Source organism: Psammomys obesus, unplaced genomic scaffold (genome assembly GCF_907164565.1).
Source record: "Psammomys obesus unplaced genomic scaffold, mPsaObe1.curated_primary_1811, whole genome shotgun sequence".
Classification (NCBI taxonomy): Eukaryota; Metazoa; Chordata; class Mammalia; order Rodentia; family Muridae; genus Psammomys; species Psammomys obesus.
The window spans coordinates 10,987,273-10,997,235 of NW_026596256.1; the positions used below are offsets into that span (position 1 = coordinate 10,987,273).

The 9,963-nt window shown below is 38.9% G+C and overlaps 1 pseudogene; it reads left to right on the forward strand.

The window, feature by feature from the left end:
• The window catches only part of LOC129668690 (39S ribosomal protein L30, mitochondrial-like), a 118,090-nt pseudogene extending 109,571 nt beyond the window's left edge, over positions 1 to 8,519 (forward strand).
• The last annotated feature ends 1,444 nt before the right edge of the window (positions 8,520 to 9,963 follow it).

The window sequence follows — 9,963 nt, forward strand, 5'->3', positions numbered from 1 at the left end:
GCAGAGTTGCTGCTGGCCACAGACTGAGTGAGGTTCTTAGGATGTTTTCTGACCTTGGTGCTGACATGGAACCATGTGCTTTCTTAAGCATAGAACTTTGGATCTAAGAAATGTTTCAAGAGTCTAGAAACAAAGTTTCCAGCACTGCTAAGATCTTGATTAGAAGTTCTCAAAACCACATCCTCTTTTTGTTTGTTTGTTTTGGTTGTCTGTTTTTTTTGTTTTGTTTTGTTTTTTGTTTGTTTGTTTTTGTCAAAACGTGTTCTGTAAACAGTCCCAATTCAAGGGCAGAGGAATAAAGTAGTTTACAGAAATAAAGAATGAAGAGAGGAAATTGAAAAGAGGAAAGTGAAAAATGACATTTCAGTCTTGAAAATCCAACAATGCACATAAAACAGATAAATTTAAAACTAGGAACAAATCTTCATGGTTCCGTGCTTAATTATCATTTGTCCTACTGTCAAGGAAAGAGATTCCTGTCATTTTTGACCTGATCCTGTTTGTGTATAGGAGAGGGACCACCTTCAAATGGATTAGGAGTTAAGGTTTCATACGTGTGGCGTCTGTATCAGAGATTTCTCTTTTAAAATGTTTATTTCGATTATTTTCAGTCATGTGTACATGTGTGGGAGTGGGTATGTGTGTTTGTATGGAGGTTTCTGGGAGGCGAGAGAGGTCCCTTGGAGCTGGAGTTGCACTTGGTTGTGAGCCACCAGACATGGGTGCGGTGTCAAGAGGATTACATCCACTTGCCCACACACACCAGTCTTCGCTTTTGTGTTTTGTGTGGTTGCTTAAAACCATATAATATGTTAAAGCAGGAGCAAGTGTGCATCTATTCAGAATTCATTATTCCCTCAGTGACAGACAGGGCTGCATAATCAACTGTGGGACATATTTCGTTCCTCCTGGGGTCCTAACAGATTGCTTGCAGCAATTTGAATGCAGTTTTTAGTGACCAAGATGTGCTTCATGAAAACGTTAAGCAGCAAAATCATCTCTAGGAGAAAATGTGGTTTTTTGTTGTTTTTTTCACCTGCAAGATTCAGGAATACCAAGTATATACGCAGAGATGAAAGAAAGAAAATGTTGTGTTTTGTGCTAACACAGATTTTTAATTGTTCTTTTGCATCTATTGTTCTGTTACATCTATCATCTCAAATATTTAGGTTAATTTCTGAAAGGTAGATAAAGCATCATAATGGTTTGATAAATATAAACCACAAATATTACAATGCTATTTCTTCAGTTGAAATCTAATATGTGTGAAAAGTAAATTCTATGGTAGCAATGAGGATGTCATAAAATATTTATGAGTGGATAGGTTTTTGTGGAGACAATCAAAACATGTGCGTTATGTAGATTAAGTAACATAATGGTTAAAAATGTGTGTGTGCATTTAAACTTCCTGGAACATTTTGGCTACAAATAAATATGAGCCTTTCCAAAATCTGATCCAGAGTCAGCTCCAATATTTATAGTCTGTCACTATATTCAAAGTACAGTACCTAGCTTATGAAATGGGTTTAGCTTCAGTAAGAACTATAGTAAATTTTAAAATAACAAATCCATGTGATTTCTTGATTCACAAACCAAGTACTTTAAGCTTTTTCATTAAGAATGATGAAAATGGAGATGGTTGAAAACACACAGGCAAGCGCTCTGCATGCATGAGGACCTGAGTTTGATCATAAAAGTAAAAAGCTGCTCATGGCTGTATGTGCTTATAACCCCAGCACTGAGTGACAGGAGACAGGCAATCCTGAGAGGTAGCTGTTAGTCCAGCAACACAGTGAGTTTCCTGTTCAGTGGAAGACCCTGTCTCAAAGCACTAAGGAGATGAGTTATAGCAAAGATGAACAGGATCCTGTTCTGACAGCTTTTGGGATGCACTTTGTGTATGTACCCCTCATCCCATCACCCCAACACAAAGAATAAAAGGGTGTCATGATACTTCTGTTTGAGGTACTGTTATTGTTGTGCTTTAGTCATATAACGTTAGAGGGTAGTTCTTACATAGTAGTACTGAATTTTTTTTAGTTACTTTTATGTTGCTCTAAAAAAACACCATGAAAACTGGGGACCAAGGGTTGAAACCTTTCAGGGCCATTCTTATTCAAACCACGGCAGTGTCTGACACCTAGTATATACTAAGTAAGTGCTGGCATAGTTTAATTATTAGCACAGCTTTAATTTTTCTAAATAAATATGAAAATTCATTTCAATGGACTTCATGCTTCAAGGGAAGCAGTAAATCAAAACTTGAGATAACTATTCAAGATCATAGCACATTCAGTAATGGGCCCTACATTGCTATTTTTGAATCTGCTATTGCAGATTCAAAAAAATGTAGAATAACCATGTCCAAGCAAACTCAGTAAAAACTGAAATGTGAGATTATCGGGCACAGGAAAGATAATTTACTTTGGTTATAATAATTCGAAAGGATTCATTCTAAAATTATTTTGAAGGCTCTTAGTAGTAGAGCAAAGCACAGAGAGAAAAGCATGTCAGGCTCCTGACTTCGATGAATTGTTGTTTAGGAAACTTTATTCACTTTCCGCATTTCTCCAACAACCTTGATGGCAGAAGCCATTTATAACAGGCTATCTTACTGTGCTGTTGGTGTGTTTGACATACCTAGCTCTGGTCGTGAGAAGAAGCTTGCTCAATTGCATTTCATTTGTTCATTGCTCCCATCACGTGAGAAAATATAACTTGAGAAACACTATGAGGAATGAGGAAACTAACCTCTGGGGATCTTGTGTTAGTAGTTTCAGCATGATTGGAATTACAGCAAATCAGCGACTCAACTGAAGGAGAGCTGGCATCTTTGTAAAACAGTCTCTCCGGTCCCGCAGTACGGCTTTACTTTTGTTTACCAGGGATTAATTTAATTATTCCCAAAAGTACTTTGTGTTCTGTATGATTTCTTGAACCTGAACACCATTGATTAGATTTATTGTTAGGTGTTTTATTTTTGATGATATGAAAAATGATACAGTTCTTAAAATTAAAATTTATAATTTTTTTATCTAAAGCATTAAAAATTGCAGACTTCTTGCTAATTATTTAATTGCTATTGATAATCTGTAGATTATTTAAATTTTTCCTTGTAGAGCCAGAGAAGTAATAACAATTTTATTTTTCTCTTCATGGACTTCTGTTGTTCATCCTTTTTCTCATTGTTTGCACTGTTTAGGACTTCCAGGAGAGCATGTGCTAGAGGAGAAGCTGGGGGTGCTGTGATTTAGTCAACATCTGTCATAGACTGTGTATCGAGGAAGCAGATTTTCAGATGGCGATTAGCACATTGTAAGCTGTTAACATGTTCTTGGATATAGAGTAGGAATGAACTGGGAGATTAGCCTGAAAAAAGAAAAAAAAACCTGGAATATTCAAAAATATATTCTGGTCATGGTTTCCCCTTATCCATCTCCTTCCAGTCTTCACTTTCCCACCCACTTAACTTCACACTTTCTCTCTCTCTTTTTTTTTTTTTTTTTTTGGAAAACAAAAAGAAAAAACTAAACCAAAAGAACAAAAATAAAGCATGAGAAACACACTATACGCACACATACACACACACACACTGAACCCTATAAAATATAAAATTGAGTGCAAGCAAAATATTAGTAAGTCCAATGGAAAAAAAAATAAGTGCCCCCAAAAAATCAATGTGAGACAAAATGTTTACAAAAATACCATTTTATTGTTAGGCATAAAGGTAGGAGCCTACAGTTAAATGGGTTATTATCCCCAGTGAGACTGCACTGGAGAAACTAATCTTTCCTTTGCAAGTGGATGCCAATTGGAGATGGCTTCTTGGTTGAGGATGGGAGCCTAGGTCCACTTTCCCCCCGTCACTGGGATCTCAGCTGACTTGAACCTCTACAGGCCACAGTCTCTGTGAGTTCTTATGTGTATCAGTCCTGTTGCATCTTGGAGGTCCTGTTTCCTTAATGTTATCCATCCTCTTTGGCTCTGATGGTCTTTCTGCCTCATGTTTTGTATAGTTCCATGAGGCTCGATGGGAGAAGTTTGATGAAGACATCCCATTTTCCGGGACTGATTATTACAAACTCTCACCCTCTGTACGTTGTCCATTTATGGTTCTGTATTAGTCCCCATCTGCAGGAGAAAGCTTAGCTGGGCTAGACACTGATCTACGGGTAGAGCAGAAGGTTATTAGGGGTTACTTGATTGTCCTGCTCCTTTAGCAGAATAGTAGTATTTGGTTTTGCCCCAGCTCCACGGCTCACCCAGTCTCAGGTGTTAGATACCCAGCCGTATTAGGCTTGGGATCCATTTCCTGAAGTGGGTCTTTCATCCATTCAGAGTGATTGGATGCTCCTACAACACTGTGCCACTAGTGCACCGGCATAACATGCAGGGAAGGTCACTGTTGCTGGTAGCAGGTTCATATCTGTGTTAGTGTGCAGAGCACCTTCCAGTACCATGAATACTAGTCAAGAGGGGTAAAGGTGAAGGTTAATGATATGCACTTTCATGCAGAAGTTGTTAAAAGACACAGATTAAAAGATAAAGCTAAAAGATTCTCCCACTGAAGTGGAAATAATACACTTTTTCTCTTATGCAAAATGTATATGAGACATGAAATCAAAAGAAGCACTTTTTGGGGACTAGTGGGAGAGTCACAGTTGGAAGGAAGTATGAGCAAAATCTAAGTGATACACATGCACAAAATAGTGATAATGAAACACATTATTTTGTCAAGAAAATAAGGAAAACTATATGTTGTGGGTTTTTTTGTTAAAAATAATTTAGCAGTCTATGGTTATTACCAAATAGAATATAAAATTTAAAAAATATTTTTACATTTATATCTCTTTGTCATTGTCTATTTCTTCGTTTCTATCTTTCTCTGTGTCTCTGTCTATCTTTCCCTGTATCTCAGTCTCTTTCTGTGTGTGTGTGTGTGTGTGTGTGTGTGTGTGTGTGTGTGTGTGTGTATTGGCATGTACATGCCATGATTCCTGGAAGGAAGGCCAGAGGACAAATTGCACATTGTAGATTTTGGACACCTTCAGTTTTGGAGACAAGTGTGTTTACCCATTGAGCCATGTCAACAGCCCAGAATATGAAAAAGATGCCATGGCATAGCCTGCACCCTATTAACAATGATATGCTTTATGAACAAAATTTGCAGTTAATTTTGTTGCTGTTGTTGTTTGATTTTTAGAGAGGCTAGGATTTATTCACTGTGAGTGGTGCTTTCACCTGGAGAATTGTCAAGCCTGCAGGAAGATAGCGTGCACAGCATAGCAGGAAGAGCAAGGAAAAGGCTCTTGCTATCTGCAACATGAGTGTAAATATGTAAATGGCAAGTGGTTTTGGAGAACAGTAGCCACTTGAGGGATGTTGAGAGGTTTCAGTCTCAGCTGAGTCTTTGGAGACACAGTGCGATGAAAGGAGGATGTAGAGGGTAAAGGGGTGGGACTGAGAAATCAGGGGTTCCTTAACTATTTTAGAGAGCAGATAAGTCTGTGGTCAGAAAATCACTCAAATTCTCCCCAAGAGAAAGCATGTACTTGCACCCTATAATGAAGGGTGGGTGTCAAAAAGACTACACAAGAAATAAACTAATCAACATATAAAAGAATTCCTGAAAAGAATCTGCATCTTCAGATCTCACTAATAAAAACTTCAATGACTGTAGAGAGTGTTTGGAATGTTGCAGGTGCAGGAGTCCAGTTACAGTTTCCCCTGGAGTATCTTTTGCCCCCTAAAGAGCCATTCTTTTTCCAATCCTGTGTCAGACTTAACATCCATATGAGCAGACAAAACCACTTGGAATATATTAACTTAACAAAACCATATTCTCTGTCAATCAAAGGGCTAAGAATGCAATCAGATAGCACATGATGCCCATAGCTGATGTTTCCCCATCTTGTTAATATCTACCTACATAATGTTTCCAATGTACTTTTCAAAATGTCTTGATTTGTATCATTCTTTTTTAGTATAAAACTCCATGAAATTACTTCCACATTTGAAAACACAAACATGGGATAAGCTAAATCTATTTTCCTGTCATTCAAATTTACATTTTAGAATAAACCACCTCAGTACTGTAAGCTGACATGCTTTCTCAACAGTTAATGTAACAGATTCTTTAATGTAGGAATGCAGAAATAATTTGAAAAGTAACATTTTCTTTACAATTTCCTTTCGTTTTTAGATTCCTGAATATGGAGTGTTACAGCTGGACTGCTGGTGCGGTTTTACCTGAGAGGAAGGTTCTCCAGACCCTGAATTAAATCTTTTCTCCTTTCTTCCTTTCCTCCCTCTCTCCCTTCCTCCTTTCCTCTATCCTTCCCTCCCCCATTCTCTCATCCTTCCTTCCCTTCTATCCTTTTATCCTTCTATCTCTTCCCTTTCCTCCCTCCCCAACTTCTTTCCTCCCATCTTCCTTCCTTCCTTCCTTCCTTCCTTCCTTCCTTCCTTCCTTCCTTCCTTCCTTCTTTCTTTTCTTCTTTTCATTTTTCCTTTTGTAAAAATTTACCAGTAATTCGATCAAAGCTTCCAGGCTTTATTCTACACTACAGTGTAAGTTTAAAATTCCCCTGAAGTCCTGCACTATGGTTTAATATTTGTATAGTTTAGTTCTGCAGAGGAGGTTCACAACAAGCTCTGATCTGCATGGGATCTAATTAGGAAGCTAGTTCATTTTTAAAACAATTAAGAACCAGTTGAGACTTAGCTGATGAATACAAAAGATTTGCTTAACCAAGTAAAGCTCTCACAGAGCAGCAATTACTTGTAAGATTGTGGTCCTTTCTGGTTAATATTCATGACTGTTGATCCATACAAGTGTTCTCTTTGAAGGCTCAAGAATTACTAATTAAATGCAAGTTGGGGTATTGTATCTGCAGAAGCTATTTTCTGACAAGTTTTATTGTAAAGAAGTTTACCCAGAATGAATGTTCCAACGCCTACTCAATGTACTAGTGAGCAATGCTTTTCCAGAAACTCAATTTCTGATTGCATTTCCTGTGCTTACAAGCACAGCACCCTGAACAAATTCAACAAAGCCCATCTGGTTTCAGAAAAATATTTGCTTGTTTTGAGCAGAGATTTAATATCTATGAAAGGTTAGAATTTACAGTCTTGCAGCTGACTATTCCCTATCTCCATCCAAATTGGATGTGATATAATAAGCATGTTTGTCTTTTGTCCCCAGGTTCTAACACAAATCTTCTAAAGTCCTTGTGTTTTTTGGGGTGAACTGGGTCCTCAGATTATTCTGTTGTTATAGTATTTGGTTTTGGTCCTTGGTTCTTGATGCAGAAGTTTCTAGGATTCTTTGACTCTCTAGAGTGACAAGTATCTGCTAGATTCTGGGTGCTAGACTGTCAGCTGAGGGTCCCCAAAGTATCCTCAGATTGTGGGATGAACACTGGAATGACCAAGGATGGGTTAGACAGTTACAGCCTTCAGCCCCGCACCACAACCCCCAGGAAGTAGAGAGGTCTGAAGATGAACAACTTATAGTCAATGATTTAATGACCATGCCTCTGTAAAAGCATTAGAAAGAGACCTCTAAGACAAGCCCTAAGATGGACTCAGGAAGCCACAAGGTTTGTACTGAGAAACATCACTCTTTAATTGCATAGGAGCAATTTCTCTCACTCTATAAAACTGTTTATTTATTTGTTTGACTGATTTATAACAACCCAATGAATGTAAGTAAAATACCTCTCTGAGTTTCGTGAGCTATTACAGCAAATTATTAATCAGGAAGTGGGGTCATGTGAATCCTTGCATTGTAGCCATCAGATAGATATATAAATAACCCTGGGTCTAGCTACAGGCAACTGAGTTACAAGGCGATCAAGACTATACCTGAAGTCTACACAAACATTATGAGGCTGGTGACAGAATTTGGTTAAGTTACAGGACACTGGATCGGTGGGCCAGAATGCTGGAGAATTGGTTGTTGGATGAAAGACCCACACATTCCATGCAACAAGTATTGTGAACAAGCAGACAGTTTTAGTGAAGAACCATCACACTTATCGCTGGGGTTTTGTGCTCAGTACTTCATAGGCCTTTAGGCAGACTACAGGCTTGTCGAAAAAATTGTGAGATCTCTCATTAGTACACACTGGGTTAGTCACAAATTTACCAGCCCAAGAATCCCAGATAAAGTGTTTCTGCCTAGACCTGAAGATCATGAAAAATATGGAGGGGACACCTAGAACTCTCATAAACTGCACACTGTTACGAGAATAAGAAGTACAAAAAGGAATTCATACTGGGAGAAATACATGATCAACATGCTCAGATTACAGAAGACACACAGCCCTCAGAGCCACAAGAACAGCCCCTCAGTGAATGCAAAGCTGAAAGTGGTTAAACACTTGATAGAATCAAGGCCTTGAAGCTGCTACAGGGACTTCCCACAGAAGAGACAATACCAGAATATGCCTCCAGAGCACCAGGAAGCTGGTCATGCAACGTCATCTGACCCCATGGAGCAGGAAGCAAAATCCTGAGGCCACAAGCTTCAGATAACAAACTGTGGGTACTCATTAAAGTTCATGTTAATCCCCTGGAGGGTGGGAGTGGGGGGAGGAAAGAAAGAAAAAGAGAAACCACTTAAAAAAGAGCAAATGAAAGCCAGAGAAACTGGAATGATCCAGAATGCTTAATGCAGGTTGCCTGGCTTCAAAAATAATTCCTCTCCCAAGGCAAAAGTGATTTTCAGTTTGTGACTAAACACCAACATGAGTTTAGATGTTATAGTGGACAGCGTTCAGTCTTGAGATGAAGTGGACAGCATGCAGCAGAATGCTGACCAGAGGTCTGGGTGAGTGAGGAATTTATTTTAGGAAAATAAAAGTTACTGGCCTCAAGCAGGATTTGAGGCAGCAATTAAGCAATTTCAAGGGTGTGTTGTAAAAAGAAATGGACGCTTCAGATTTAAATTTTAGCATCCTGGATGTCATATAATCACTGGCTTAGGTTGGCAATATGGTAATACGCTAAGTAAGAACATCTTAAGAACATGGAGAAGAAAACATGGCAAAGGAGCAGAAGGAAAATACCGGATGGGGACCAAAGAAGCTAGGGTGTGAGAAAGGTGATGGAGTAGACCAAATATCAGCAAGGATCCTAGGAGGGTTACTCTGAATAGGTTTTGGAGACATTCAGATCTCTCTCTCTCTCTCTCTCTCTCTCTCTCTCTCCCTCTCTCTCTCTCTCTCTCTCTCACACACACACACACACACACACACACACACACACACACACACAATCAGCCTAAAGTGAGGTGGGGTGGGTATCAGTTACAATCTCCAGAATGCAACATATTTAGATTCACTGACATGTATAACTACCTCTCTGAGTCCATTCATTACTGGGGCATAGCAGGTAAATTCCATAGAAAGATGACATCAAGAGTGCCCACATCGCCATGTTGTATGGCTCTCACAGTCTTTTGTGGTCTATATTCTCTAGGGTGTTGACAGCAGTCCCCTTCCATTCTCACAGGGTATGTGGCATATGACCAAAGCTGTGGTTTCAGGCCTTGGAATCCTTAAGTGTCTGTCATGCACGTAGGCGTGTTAGTCACCCATGTAGACCTTACTTTCAGTCATCTAAAAACTGGGATTACTTCCTACAAATAGCTGACTGTGGTTAACTTTTGTTGGTAGTTGTAGCTGAGTTCAAGAATCTCGGACAACTTATTTTTGCAGTTTTCCTCTGATAGCAGACTCTAGCCATGAAAGCCTACTTCCAAGGGACCAGAAGACTGGGGGAACATTTCAAACACGGCCAAAGGAAGTAAAAACTAAATAAATGAGTTTATATGCAAGAGGAAAGAAAGAGGATTAAATAGGGGCAAGTATTGTCCTCTTAAGTTCAGGCTCCACAAATTCAATCAAGTGCAGGTGAGTCACCTTACTTTGAATGTATTTCTAGGGAGTTTTCTCTTGA